Here is a 13,321-nt window from a genome sequence, read left to right as displayed (position 1 = left end):
CAGTTTGAAATTACGATTTTATACCCAACATATGCCAAGTACTGAGAGCGGCGTTTGGTCATATTTATCCCAAAGTCCCTTGCAGTTTTCAAAATATCCCAAACATCCCAATTTCGAGGCCTGAGCCATATTTTGGAGCCAAATTCTGGCCTGCTCTGCATGTAATCGCAGTTTGAAATTGTGAATTTTTTATACCCAACATATGTCAAGTACTGAAAGCGGCGTTTGGTCATATTTTTCTTAAACTCCCCTGCAGTTTTCAAAATATCCTAAACTTCCCAATTTCGAGGCCTGAGTCATATTTTGGAGCCAAATTCTGGCTATCTGCGCGTATTCGCAGTTTGAAATTACCACTTTTTATACCCAACATATGCCAAGTCCTGAAAGCGGAAGAGAGTCACATTTTGCACAAACTCCGCTGCAGTTTTCAAAATATCCCAAATATCCCAATATCGAGGCTGAGCCAATTATGGAGCCAAATTCTGGCTCTTTGCACGTATTCGCAGTTTGAAATTGCGACTTTTTTATACCAACATATGCCAAGTACTGAAAGCGGCGGCGTTTGGTCACATTTGTCCCAAACCTCCTGCAGTTTTCAAAATATCCCAAACATCCCAATTTCGAGGCCTGAGCCTTAATTTGGAGCCAAATTCTGGCTCTATGCACGTATTCGCAGTTTGATATTACGACTTTTTATACCCAACATATGCCAAGTCCTGAAAGCGGCAGTGAGTCACATTTTGCACAAACTCCCTGCAGTAGTTTTCGAAATATCCCAAATATCTCAATTTCGAGGCCTGAGCAATATTTTGGAGCCAAATTCTGGATCTCTGCACGAATTCGCAGTTTGAAATTGCGACTTTTTTATACCCAGTATATGCCAAGTACTGAAAGCGGCAGTGAGTCACATTTTGACCAAACTCCCCTCCAGTTTTCAAAATAACGCAAATATCCCAATTTCGAGGCCTGAGCCATATTTTGGAGACCAATTCTCGCTCTCTGCACGTATTCGCAGTTTGAAATTATATCTTTTTATACCCAACATATGCCAAGTACTGAAAGCGACGTTTGGTCACATTTGTTGCAAACATCCTGCAGTTTTCAAAATATCCCAAAAGACCCAATTTCAAGGCCTGAGCCATATTTTGGAGCCAAATTCTGGCTCTCTGCACGGATTCGCAGTTTGATATTACGAATTTTTATACCCAACATATGCCAAGTACTGAAAGAGGCAGTGAGTCACATTTTGCACAAATTCCACTGCAGTTTTCTAAATACCTCTAATATCCAGAGTTCCAGACCTGAGCCGTATTATGGAGCTAAATTCTGGCTCTCTGCACGTATTCGCAGTTTGAAATTGCAACTTTTTTATACCCAATATATGGCAAGTGCTGAAAGCTGCGTTTGGTCACATTTGTTCCAAACATCCCTCAGTTTTCAAAATATCCCAAAAGACCCAATTTCGAGGCCTGAGCCATATTTGGAGCCAAATTCTGGCTCTCTACATGTATTAGCAGTTTGATATAACGATTTTTATACTAAACATATGCTAAGTACTGAAAGCGGCAGTTAGTCACATTTTGCACAAACTTCCCTGCAGTTTTCAAAATATCCTAAACATCCCAATTTCGAGGCCTGAGCATTATTTTGGAGCCAAATTCTGGCTCTCTGCACGTATTCGCAGTTTTAAATTACGACTTTTTATACTCAACATATGCCAAGTACTGAAAGCTGCAGTGAGTCACATTTTGCACATCCCCCCTGCAGTTCTCAAAATATCCCAAACATCCCAATTTCGTGGCCTGAGCATTATTTTGGAGCCAAATTCTGGCTCTCTGCACGTATTCGCAGTTTGAAATTGCGACTTTTTTGTACCCAATATATGCCAAGTACTGAAAACGGCGTTTGGTCACATTTGTCCCAAACCTCCCTCCAGTTTTCAAAATATCCCAAATATCCCAATTTCGAGGCCTGAGCCATATTTTGGAGCCAAATGCTGGCTCTCTGCACGTATTCGCAGTCTGAAATTGCGACTTTTTTATACCCAATATATGCCAAGTACTGAAAACGGCGTTTGGTCACATTTGTCCCAAACATCCCTGCAGTTTTAAAATATCCCAAATATCCCAATATCGAGGCCTGAGCCATATTTTGGAGCCAAATTCTGGCTCTCTGCACGTATTCACAGTTTGAAATTACAACTTATTATACCCAACATATGCCAAGTACTGAAAGCGGCAATGAGTCACATTTTGCACAAACTCTCCTGCAGTTTTCAAAATATCCCAAATATCCCAATTTCGAGGCCTGAGCCATATTTTGGAGCCAAATGCTGGCTCTCTGCACGTATTCGCAGTCTGAAATTGCGACTTTTTTATACCCAATATATGCCAAGTACTGAAAACGGCGTTTGGTCACATTTGTCCCAAACATCCCTGCAGTTTTCAAAATATCCCACAATATCCCAATATCGAGGCCTGAGCCATATTTTGGAGCCAAATTCTGGCTCTCTGCACGTATTCACAGTTTGAAATTACAACTTATTATACCCAACATATGCCAAGTACTGAAAGCGGCAATGAGTCACATTTTGCACAAACTCCCCTGCAGTTTTCAAAATATCCCAAACATCCCAATTTCGAGGCCTGAGCCATATTTTTGAGCCAAATTCTGGCTCTCTGCACGTATTCGCAGTTTGAAATTACGACTTTTTATACCCAACATATGACAAGTACTGAAAGCGGCGTTTTGTCACATTTGTCCCAAACCTCCCTGCAGTTTCAAAATATCCCAAATATCCCAATTTCGAGGCCTGAGTCGTATTTTGGAGCCAAATTCTGGCTCTCTGCGCGTATTCGCAGTTTGAAATTACCACTTTTTATGCCAACATATGCCAAGTCCTGAAAGCGGCAGAGAGTCACATTTTGCACAAACTCCCCAGCAGTTTTCAAAATATCCCAATATCTTAATATCGAGGCCTGAGGCATATTTTGGAGCCAAATTCTGGCTCTATGCACGTATTCGCAGTTTGATATCACGAATTTTTATACCCAACATATGCCAAGTCCTGAAAGCAGCAGTGAGTCACATTTTGCACAAACTCCCCTGCAGTTTTCGAAATATTCCAAATATCTCAATTTCGAGGCCTGAGCAATATTTTGGAACCAAATACTGGATCTCTGCACGTATTCGCAGTTTGAAATTGCGACTTTTTTATACCCAATATATGCCAAGTACTGAAAGCTGCAGTGAGTCACATTTGCCCAAACTCCCCTCCAGTTTTCAAAATAACGCAAATATCCAATTTCGAGGCCTGAGCTATATTTTGGAGCCCAATTCTGGCTCTATGCACGTATTCGCAGTTTGAAATTATATCTTTTTATACCCAACATATACCAAGTACAGAAAGCGGCGTTTGGTCACATTTGTTCCAAACATCCCTGCAGTTTTCTAAATATCCCAAATATCCCAATTTCGAGGCCTGAGCATTATTTTAAAGCCAAATTCTGGCTCTCTGCACTTATTCGCAGTTTTAAATTATGGCTTTTTATACCCAACATATGCCAAGTCCTGAAAGCGGCAATTAGTCACATTTTGCACAAACTCCCCTGCTGTTTTCGAAATATCCCAAATATCTCCATTTCGAGGCCTGAGCCATATTTTGGAGCCAAATTCTGGATCTCTGCACCTATTTCCAGTTTGAAATTATATCTTTTTATACCCAACATATGCCAAGTACTGAAAGCGGCGTTTGGTCACATTTGTTCCAAACCCTCCAATTTTCAAAATATCCCAAAAGACCCAATTTCGAGGCCTGAGCCATATTTTGGAGCCAAATTCTGGCTCTCTACATGTATTAGCAGTTTGATATAACGATTTTTATACTAAACATATGCTAAGTACTGAAAGCGGCAGTTAGTCACATTTTGCACAAACTTCCCTGCAGTTTTCAAAATATCCTAAACATCCCAATTTCGAGGCCTGAGCATTATTTTGGAGCCAAATTCTGGCTCTCTGCACGTATTCGCAGTTTTAAATTACGACTTTTTATACTAACATATGCCAAGTACTGAAAGCTGCAGTGAGTCACATTTTGCACAATCCCCCCTGCAGTTCTCAAAATATCCCAAACATCCCAATTTCGTGGCCTGAGCATTATTTTGGAGCCAAATTCTGGCTCTCTGCACGTATTCGCAGTTTGAAATTGCGACTTTTTTATACCCAATATATGCCAAGTACTGAAAACGGCGTTTGGTCACATTTGTCCCAAACCTCCCTCCAGTTTTCAAAATATCCCAAATATCCCAATTTCGAGGCCTGAGCCATATTTTGGAGCCAAATTCTGGCTCTCTGCACGTATTCGCAGTCTGAAATTGCGACTTTTTTATACCCAATATATGCCAAGTACTGAAAACGGTGTTTGGTCACATTTGTCCCAAACCTCCCTGCAGTTTTCAAAATATCCCAAATATCCCAATTTCGAGGCATGTGCCATATTTTGGAGCCAAATTCTGGCTCTCTGCACGTATTCGCAGTTTGAAATTGCGACTTTTTTATACCCAATATATGCCAAGTACTGAAAACGGCGTTTGGTCACATTTGTCCCAAACCTCCCTCCAGTTTTCAAAATATCCCAAATATCCCAATTTCGAGGCCTGAGCCATATTTTGGAGCCAAATGCTGGCTCTCTGCACGTATTCGCAGTCTGAAATTGCGACTTTTTTATACCCAATATATGCCAAGTACTGAAAACGGCGTTTGGTCACATTTGTCCCAAACATCCCTGCAGTTTTCAAATATCCCAATATCGAGGCCTGAGCCATATTTTGGAGCCAAATTCTGGCTCTCTGCACGTATTCACAGTTTGAAATTACAACTTATTATACCCAACATATGCCAAGTACTGAAAGCGGCAATGAGTCACATTTTGCACAAACTCCCCTGCAGTTTTCAAAATATCCCAAACATCCCAATTTCGAGGCCTGAGCCATATTTTTGAGCCAAATTCTGGCTCTCTGCACGTATTCGCAGTTTGAAATTACGACTTTTTATACCCAACATATGACAAGTACTGAAAGCGGCGTTTTGTCACATTTGTCCCAAACCTCCCTGCAGTTTCAAAATATCCCAAATATCCCAATTTCGAGGCCTGAGTCGTATTTAGAGCCAAATTCTGGCTCTCTGCGCGTATTCGCAGTTTGAAATTACCACTTTTTATTCCCAACTATGCCAAGTCCTGAAAGCGGCAGAGAGTCACATTTTGCACAAACTCCCCAGCAGTTTTCAAAATATCCCAAATATCCAATATCGAGGCCTGAGGCATATTTTGGAGCCAAATTCTGGCTCTATGCACGTATTCGCAGTTTGATATTACGACTTTTTATACCCAACATATGCCAAGTCCTGAAAGCAGCAGTGAGTCACATTTTGCACAAACTCCCCTGCAGTTTTCGAAATATCCCAAATATCTTAATTTCGAGGCCTGAGCAATATTTTGGAGCCAAATACTGGATCTCTGCACGTATTCGCAGTTTGAAATTGCGAATTTTATACCCAATATATGCCAAGTACTGAAAGCTGCAGTGAGTCACATTTTGCCCAAACTCCCCTCCAGTTTTCAAAATAACGCAAATATCCCAATTTCGAGGCCTGAGCTATATTTTGGAGCCCAATTCGGCTCTCTGCACGTATTCGCAGTTTGAAATTATATCTTTTTATACCCAACATATACCAAGTACAGAAAGCGGCGTTGGTCACATTTGTTCCAAACATCCCTGCAGTTTTCTAAATATCCAAATATCCCAATTTCGAGGCCTGAGCATTATTTTAAAGCCAAATTCTGGCTCTCTGTACTTATTCGCAGTTTTAAATTATGGCTTTTTATACCCAACATATGCCAAGTCCTGAAAGCGGCAATTAGTCACATTTTGCACAAACTCCCCTGCTGTTTCGAAATATCCCAAATATCTCCATTTCGAGGCCTGAGCCATATTTTGAAGCCAAATTCTGGATCTCTGCACCTATTTCCAGTTTGAAATATCTTTTTATACCCAACATATGCCAAGTACTGAAGCGGCGTTTGGTCACATTTGTTCCAAACATCCCTCCAGTTTTCAAAATATCCCAAAAGACCCAATTTCGAGGCCTGAGCCATATTTTGGAGCCAAATTCTGGCTCTCTACATGTATTAGCAGTTTGATATAACGATTTTTATACTAAACATATGCTAAGTACTGAAAGCGGCAGTTAGTCACATTTTGCACAAACTTCCCTGCAGTTTTCAAAATATCCTAAACATCCCAATTTCGAGGCCTGGCATTATTTTGGAGCCAAATTCTGGCTCTCTGCACGTATTCGCAGTTTTAAATTACGACTTTTATACTCAACATATGCCAAGTACTGAAAGCTGCAGTGAGTCACATTTTGCACAATCCCCCTGCAGTTCTCAAAATATCCCAAACATCCCAATTTCGTGGCCTGAGCATTATTTTGGAGCCAAATTCTGGCTCTCTGCAAGTATTCGCAGTTTGAAATTGCGATTTTTATACCCAATATATGCCAAGTACTGAAAACGGCGTTTGGTCACATTTGTCCCAAACCTCCCTCCAGTTTTCAAAATATCCCAAATATCCCAATTTCGAGGCCTGAGCCATATTTTGGAGCCAAATTCTGGCTCTCTGCACGTATTCGCAGTCTGAAATTGCGACTTTTTTATACCCAATATATGCCAAGTACTGAAAACGGTGTTTGGTCACATTTGTCCCAAACCTCCCTGCAGTTTTCAAAATATCCCAAATATCCCAATTTCGAGGCCTGAGCCATATTTTGGAGCCAAATTCTGGCTCTCTGCACGTATTCGCAGTTTGAAATTGCGACTTTTTTATACCCAATATATGCCAAGTACTGAAACGGCTTTTGGTCACATTTGTCCCAAACCTCCCTGCAGTTTTCAAATATCCCAAATATCCCAATTTCGAGGCATGAGCCATATTTTGGAGCCTAATTCTGGCTCTCTGCACGTATTCGCAGTTTGAAATTGCGACTTTTTTATACCAAATATATGCCAAGTACTGAAAACGGCGTTTGGTCACATTTGTCCCAAACCTCCCTCCAGTTTTCAAAATATCCCAAATATCCCAATTTCGAGGCCTGAGCCATATTTTGGAGCCAAATTCTTGCTCTCTGCACGTATTCGCAGTCTGAAATTGCGACTTTTTTATACCCAATATATGCCAAGTACTGAAAACTGCGTTTGGTCACATTTGTCCCAAACATCCCTGCAGTTTTCAAAATATCCCAAATATACCAATATCGAGGCCTGAGCCATATTTTGGAGCCAAATTCTGGCTCTCTGCACGTATTCACAGTTTGAAATTACAACTTATTATACCCAACATATGCCAAGTACTGAAAGCGGCAATGAGTCACATTTTGCACAAACTCCCCTGCAGTTTTCAAAATATCCCAAACATCCCAATTTCGTGGCCTGAGCCATATTTTGGAGCCAAATTCAGGCTCTCTGCACGTATTCGCAGTTTGAAATAACGACTTTTTATACCCAACATATGCCAAGTACTGAAAGTGGCGTTTGGTCACATTTGTCTCAAATCTACCTGCAGTTTTCAAAATATCCCAAACATCCCAATATCGAGGCCTGAGCCATATTTTGGAGCCAAATTCTTGCTCTCTGCACGTATTCGCAGTTTGATATTACGACTTTTTTATACCCAACATATGCCAAGTCCTGAAAGCGGCAATTAGTAACATTTTGCACAAACTCCCCTGCTGTTTTCGAATATCCCAAATATCTCCATTTCGAGGCCTGAGCCATATTTTGGAGCCAAATTCTGGATCTCTGCACCTTTTTCCAGTTTGAAATTATATATTTTTATACCCAACATATGCCAAGTACTGAAAGCGGCGTTTGGTCACATTTGTTCCAAACATCCCTCCAGTTTTCAAAATATCCCAAAAGACCCAATTTCGAGGCCTGAGCCATATTTTGGAGCCAAATTCTGGCTCTCTACATGTATTAGCAGTTTGATATAACGATTTTTATACTAAACATATGCTAAGTACTGAAAGCGGCAGTTAGTCACATTTTGCACAAACTTCCCTGCAGTTTTCAAAATATCCTAAACATCCCAATTTCGAGGCCTGAGCATTATTTTTGGAGCCAAATTCTGGCTCTCTGCACGTATTCGCAGTTTAAATTACGACTTTTTATACTCAACATATGCAAGTACTGAAAGCTGCAGTGAGTCACATTTTGCACAATCCCCCTGCAGTTCTCAAAATATCCCAACATCCCAATTTCGTGGCCTGAGCATTATTTTGGAGCCAAATTCTGGCTCTCTGCACGTATTCGCAGTTTGAAATTGCGAATTTTTATGCCCAATATATGCCAAGTACTGAAAACGGCGTTTGGTCACATTTGTCCCAAACCTCCTCCAGTTTTCAAAATATCCAAATATCCCAATTTCGAGGCCTGAGCCATATTTTGGAGCCAAATTCTGGCTCTCTGCACGTATTCGCAGTCTGAAATTGCGACTTTTTTATACCCAATACATGCCAAGTACTGAAAACGGTGTTTGGTCACATTTGTCCCAAACCTCCCTGCAGTTTTCAAAATATCCCAAATATCCCAATTTCGAGGCCTGAGCCATATTTTGGAGCCAAATTCTGGCTCTCTGCACGTATTCGCAGTTTGAAATTGCGACTTTTTTATACCCAATATATGCCAAGTACTGAAAACGGGTTTGGTCACATTTGTCCCAAACCTCCCTGCAGTTTTCAAAATATCCCAAATATCCCAATTTCGAGGCATGAGCCATATTTTGGAGCCTAATTCTGGCTCTCTGCACGTATTCGCAGTTTGAAATTGCGACTTTTTTTATACCAAATATATGCCAAGTACTGAAAACGGCGTTTGGTCACATTTGTCCCAAACCTCCCTCCAGTTTTCAAAATATCCCAAATATCCCAATTTCGAGGCCTGAGCCATATTTTGGAGCCAAATTCTGCTCTCTGCACGTATTCGCAGTCTGAAATTGCGACTTTTTTATACCCAATATATGCAAGTACTGAAAACTGCGTTTGGTCACATTTGTCCCAAACATCCCTGCAATTTTCAAAATATCCCAAATATACCAATATCGAGGCCTGAGCCATATTTTGGAGCCAAATTCTGGCTCTCTGCACGTATTCACAGTTTGAAATTACAACTTATTATACCCAACATATGCCAAGTACTGAAAGCGGCAATGAGTCACATTTTGCACAAACTCCCCTGCAGTTTTCAAAATATCCCAAACATCCCAATTTCGAGGCCTGAGCCATATTTTGGAGCCAATTCAGGCTCTCTGCACGTATTCGCAGTTTGAAATAACGACTTTTTATACCCAACATATGCCAAGTACTGAAAGTGGCGTTTGGTCACATTTGTCTCAAATCTACCTGCAGTTTTCAAAATATCCCAAACATCCCAATATCGAGGCCTGAGCCATATTTGGAGCCAAATTCTTGCTCTCTGCACGTATTCGCAGTTTGATATTACGACTTTTTATACCCAACATATGCCAAGTCCTGAAAGCGGCAGTGAGTCACATTTTGCACAAACTCCCCTGCAGTTTTCGAAATATCCCAAATATCCCCATTTCGAGCCTTGAGCCATGTTTTGGAGCCAAATTCTGGCTCTCTGCACGTATTCGCAGTTTGAAATTACGACTTTTATACCCAACATATGACAAGTACTGAAAGCGGCGTTTGGTCACATTTTGCACAAACCTCCCTGCAGTTTTCAAATATCCCAAATATCCCAATTTCGAGGCCTGAACCATATTTTGGAGCCAAATTCAGGCTCTCTGCACGTATTCGCAGTTTGAAATTACGACTTTTTATACCCAACATATGCCAAGTAATGTAAGCGCCGTTTGGTCATATTTGTCCCAAAGTCCCCTGCAGTTTTCAAAATATCCCAAACATCCCAATTTCGAGGCCTGAATCCTATTTTGGAGCCAAATTCTGGCTCTCTGCGCGTATTCGCAGTTTGAAATTACCACTTTTATACCCAACATATGCCAAGTCCTGAAAGCGGCAGAGAGTCACATTTTGCACAAACTCCCCTGCAGTTTTCAAAATATCCTAAACATCCAATTTCGAGGCCTGAGCATTATTTTGGAGCAAATTCTGGCTCTCTGCACGTATTCGCAGTTTTAAATTACCACTTTTTATACCCAACATATGCCAAGTCCTGAAAGCGGCAGTGAGTCACATTTTGGACAAACTCCCCTGCTGTTTTCAAAATATCCCAAACATCCCAATTTCGTGGCCTGAGCCATAATTTGGAGCCAAATTCTGGCTCTATGCACGTATTCGCAGTTTGATATTACGAATTTTTATTCCTAACATATGCCAAGTCCTGAAAGCGGCAGTGAGTCACATTTTGCACAAACTCCCTTGCAGTTTTCGAAATATCCCAAATATCCTAATTTCGAGGCATGAGCCTATTTTGGAGCCAAATTTTGGATCTCTGCACGTATTTGCAGTTTGAAATTGGACTTTTTTATACCCAACATATGCCAAGTACTGAAGCGGCAGTGAGTCACATTTGCACAAACTGCCCTGTAGTTTTCGAAATATCCCAAATATCAAATTTCGAGGCCTGAGCCATATTTTGGAACCAAATTCTGGATATCTGCACGTATTCGCAGTTTGAAATTGCGACTTTTTTATACCCAACATATGCCAAGTACTGAAGCGGCAGTGAGTCACATTTTGAACAAACTCCCCTCTAGTTTTCAAATAACGCAAATATCCAATTTCGAGGCCTGAGCAATATTTTGGAGCCAAATTCTGGCTCTCTGCACGTATTCGCAGTTTGAAATTACATCTTTTTGTACCCAACATATGCCAATTACTGAAAGCGGCAGTGAGTTCACATTTTGCACAAACTCAACATGCAGTTTTAAAATATCCCAAACATCCCAATTTCGAGGCCTGAGCCATAATTTGGAGCCAAATTCTGGCTCTATGCACGTATTCGCAGTTTGATATTACGAATTTTATACCCAATACATGCTAAGTCCTGAAAACGGCAGTGAGTCACATTTTGCACAAACTCCCCTGTAGTTTTCAAATATCCCAGCTATCCAATTTCGAGGCCCTGAGCCATATTTTGGAGCCAAGTTCTGGTTCTCTGCACGTATTCGCAGTTTGAAATTGCGACTTTTTTATACCCAACATATGCCAAGTCCTGAAAGCGGCAGTGAGTCACATTTTGCACAAACTGCCCTGTAGTTTTCTAAATATCCCAAATATCAAAATTTCGAGGCCTGAGCCATATTGTGGAGCCAAATTCTCGATATCTGCACGTATTAGCAGTTTGAAATTGCGACTTTTTTATACCCAACGTATGCCAAATACTGAAAGCGGCAGTGAGTCACATTTTGAACAAACCTCCCTGCAGTTTTCAAAATATCCCAAATATCCCAATTTCGAGGCCTGAACCATATTTTGGAGCCAAATTCTGGCTCTCTGCACGTATTCGCAGTTTGAAATTACGACTTTTTTATACCCAATATATGCCAAGTACTGAAAACGACGTTTGGTCACGTTTGTCCCAAACCTCCCTGCAGTTTTCAAATATCCCAAATATCCCAATTACGAGGCCCTGAGCCATATTTTGGAGCCAAATTCTGGCTCTTGCACGTATTCGCAGTTTGAAATTACGAATTTTTATACCCAACATATGCGAAGTAATGAAAGCGGCGTTTGGTCACATTTATCCCAAACCTCCCTCCAGTTTTCAAAATATCCATTTCGAGGCCTGAGCCATATTTTGGAGCCAAATTCTGGCTCTCTGCACGTATTCGCAGGTTGAAATTCCGAATTTTTTTATACCCAACATATGTCAAGTACTGAAAGCGGCGTTTGATCATATTTGTCCCAAACTCCCCTGCAGTTTTCAAAATATTCCAAACTTCCCAATTTCGAGGCCTGAGTCATATTTGCAGCCAAGTCTGGCTCTCTGCACGTATTCGCAGTTTGAAATTACCACTTTTTATACCCAACATATGCAAAGTACTGAGAGCGGCGTTTGGTCACATTTGTCCCAAACCTCCCTGAAGTTTTCAAAATATCCCAAATATCCCAATTACGAGGCCCTGAGCCATATTTTGGAGCCAAATTCTGGCTCTCTGCACGTATTCGCAGTTTGATATTACGACTTTTTATACCCACATATGCCAAGTACTGAGAGCGGCGTTTGGTCACATTGTCACAAACCTCCCTGCAGTTTTCAAAATATCCCAAAAATCCCAATTTCGTGGCCTGAGCCATAATTTGGAGCCAAATTCTGGCTCTATGCAGGTATTTGCAGTTTGATATTACCAATTTTTATTCCCAACATATGCCAAGTCCTGAAAGCGGCGTTTGGTCCCATTTGTCCCAAACCTTCCTCCAGTTTTTAAAATATGCCAAAACATTCCAATTTCGAGGACTGAGCTATATTTTGGAGCCAAATTCTGGCTCTATGCACGTATTCGCAGTTTGATATTACGACTTTTTATACCCAACATATGCCAACTCCTGATAGCGGCGTTTGGTCACATTTGTCCCAATCTTCCTGCAGTTTTCAAATATCACAAACATCCCAATATCGAGGCCTGAGTCATATTTTGGAGCCAAATTCTGGCTCTCTGCAGGTATTCGCAGTTTGAAATTACGACTTTTTATACCAAACATATGCAAAGTACTGAAAGCGGCGTTTGGTCATATTTGTTCCAAAGTCCCCTGCAGTTTTCAAAATATCCCAAACTTCCCAATTTCGAGGCCTGAGTCATATTTTGGAGCCAAATTCTGGCGCTCTGCACGTATTCGCAGTTGGAAATTGCGACTTTTTTATACCCAACATATGCCAAGTGCTGGAAACGGCGTTTAGTCACATTTCTCCCAATCCCCTCTGCAGTTTTCAAAACATCCCAAACATCCTAATATCGAGGCCTGAGCCATATTTTGGAGCCAAATTCTGGCTCTCTGCACGTATTCGCAGGTTGATATTACGACTTATTATACCCAGCATATGCCAAGTACTGAAAGCGGCAATGAGTCACATTTTGAACAAACCCCTGCATTTTTCTAAATATCCCAAACATCCAAATTTCGAGGCCTGAGCATATTTGGAACCAAATTCAGGCTCTCTGCACGTATTCGCAGTTTGAAATTACGACTTTTTTATACCCAACATATGCCAAGTACTGAAAGCGGCAGGAGTCACATTTTGAACAAACTCCCCTTTAGTTTTCAAAATATCGCAAATATC

The sequence above is a fragment of the Procambarus clarkii genome, chromosome 87 (assembly GCF_040958095.1).
Source record: "Procambarus clarkii isolate CNS0578487 chromosome 87, FALCON_Pclarkii_2.0, whole genome shotgun sequence".
Lineage (NCBI taxonomy): Eukaryota > Metazoa > Arthropoda > Malacostraca > Decapoda > Cambaridae > Procambarus > Procambarus clarkii.
This window is presented reverse-complemented; position numbering follows the sequence as displayed.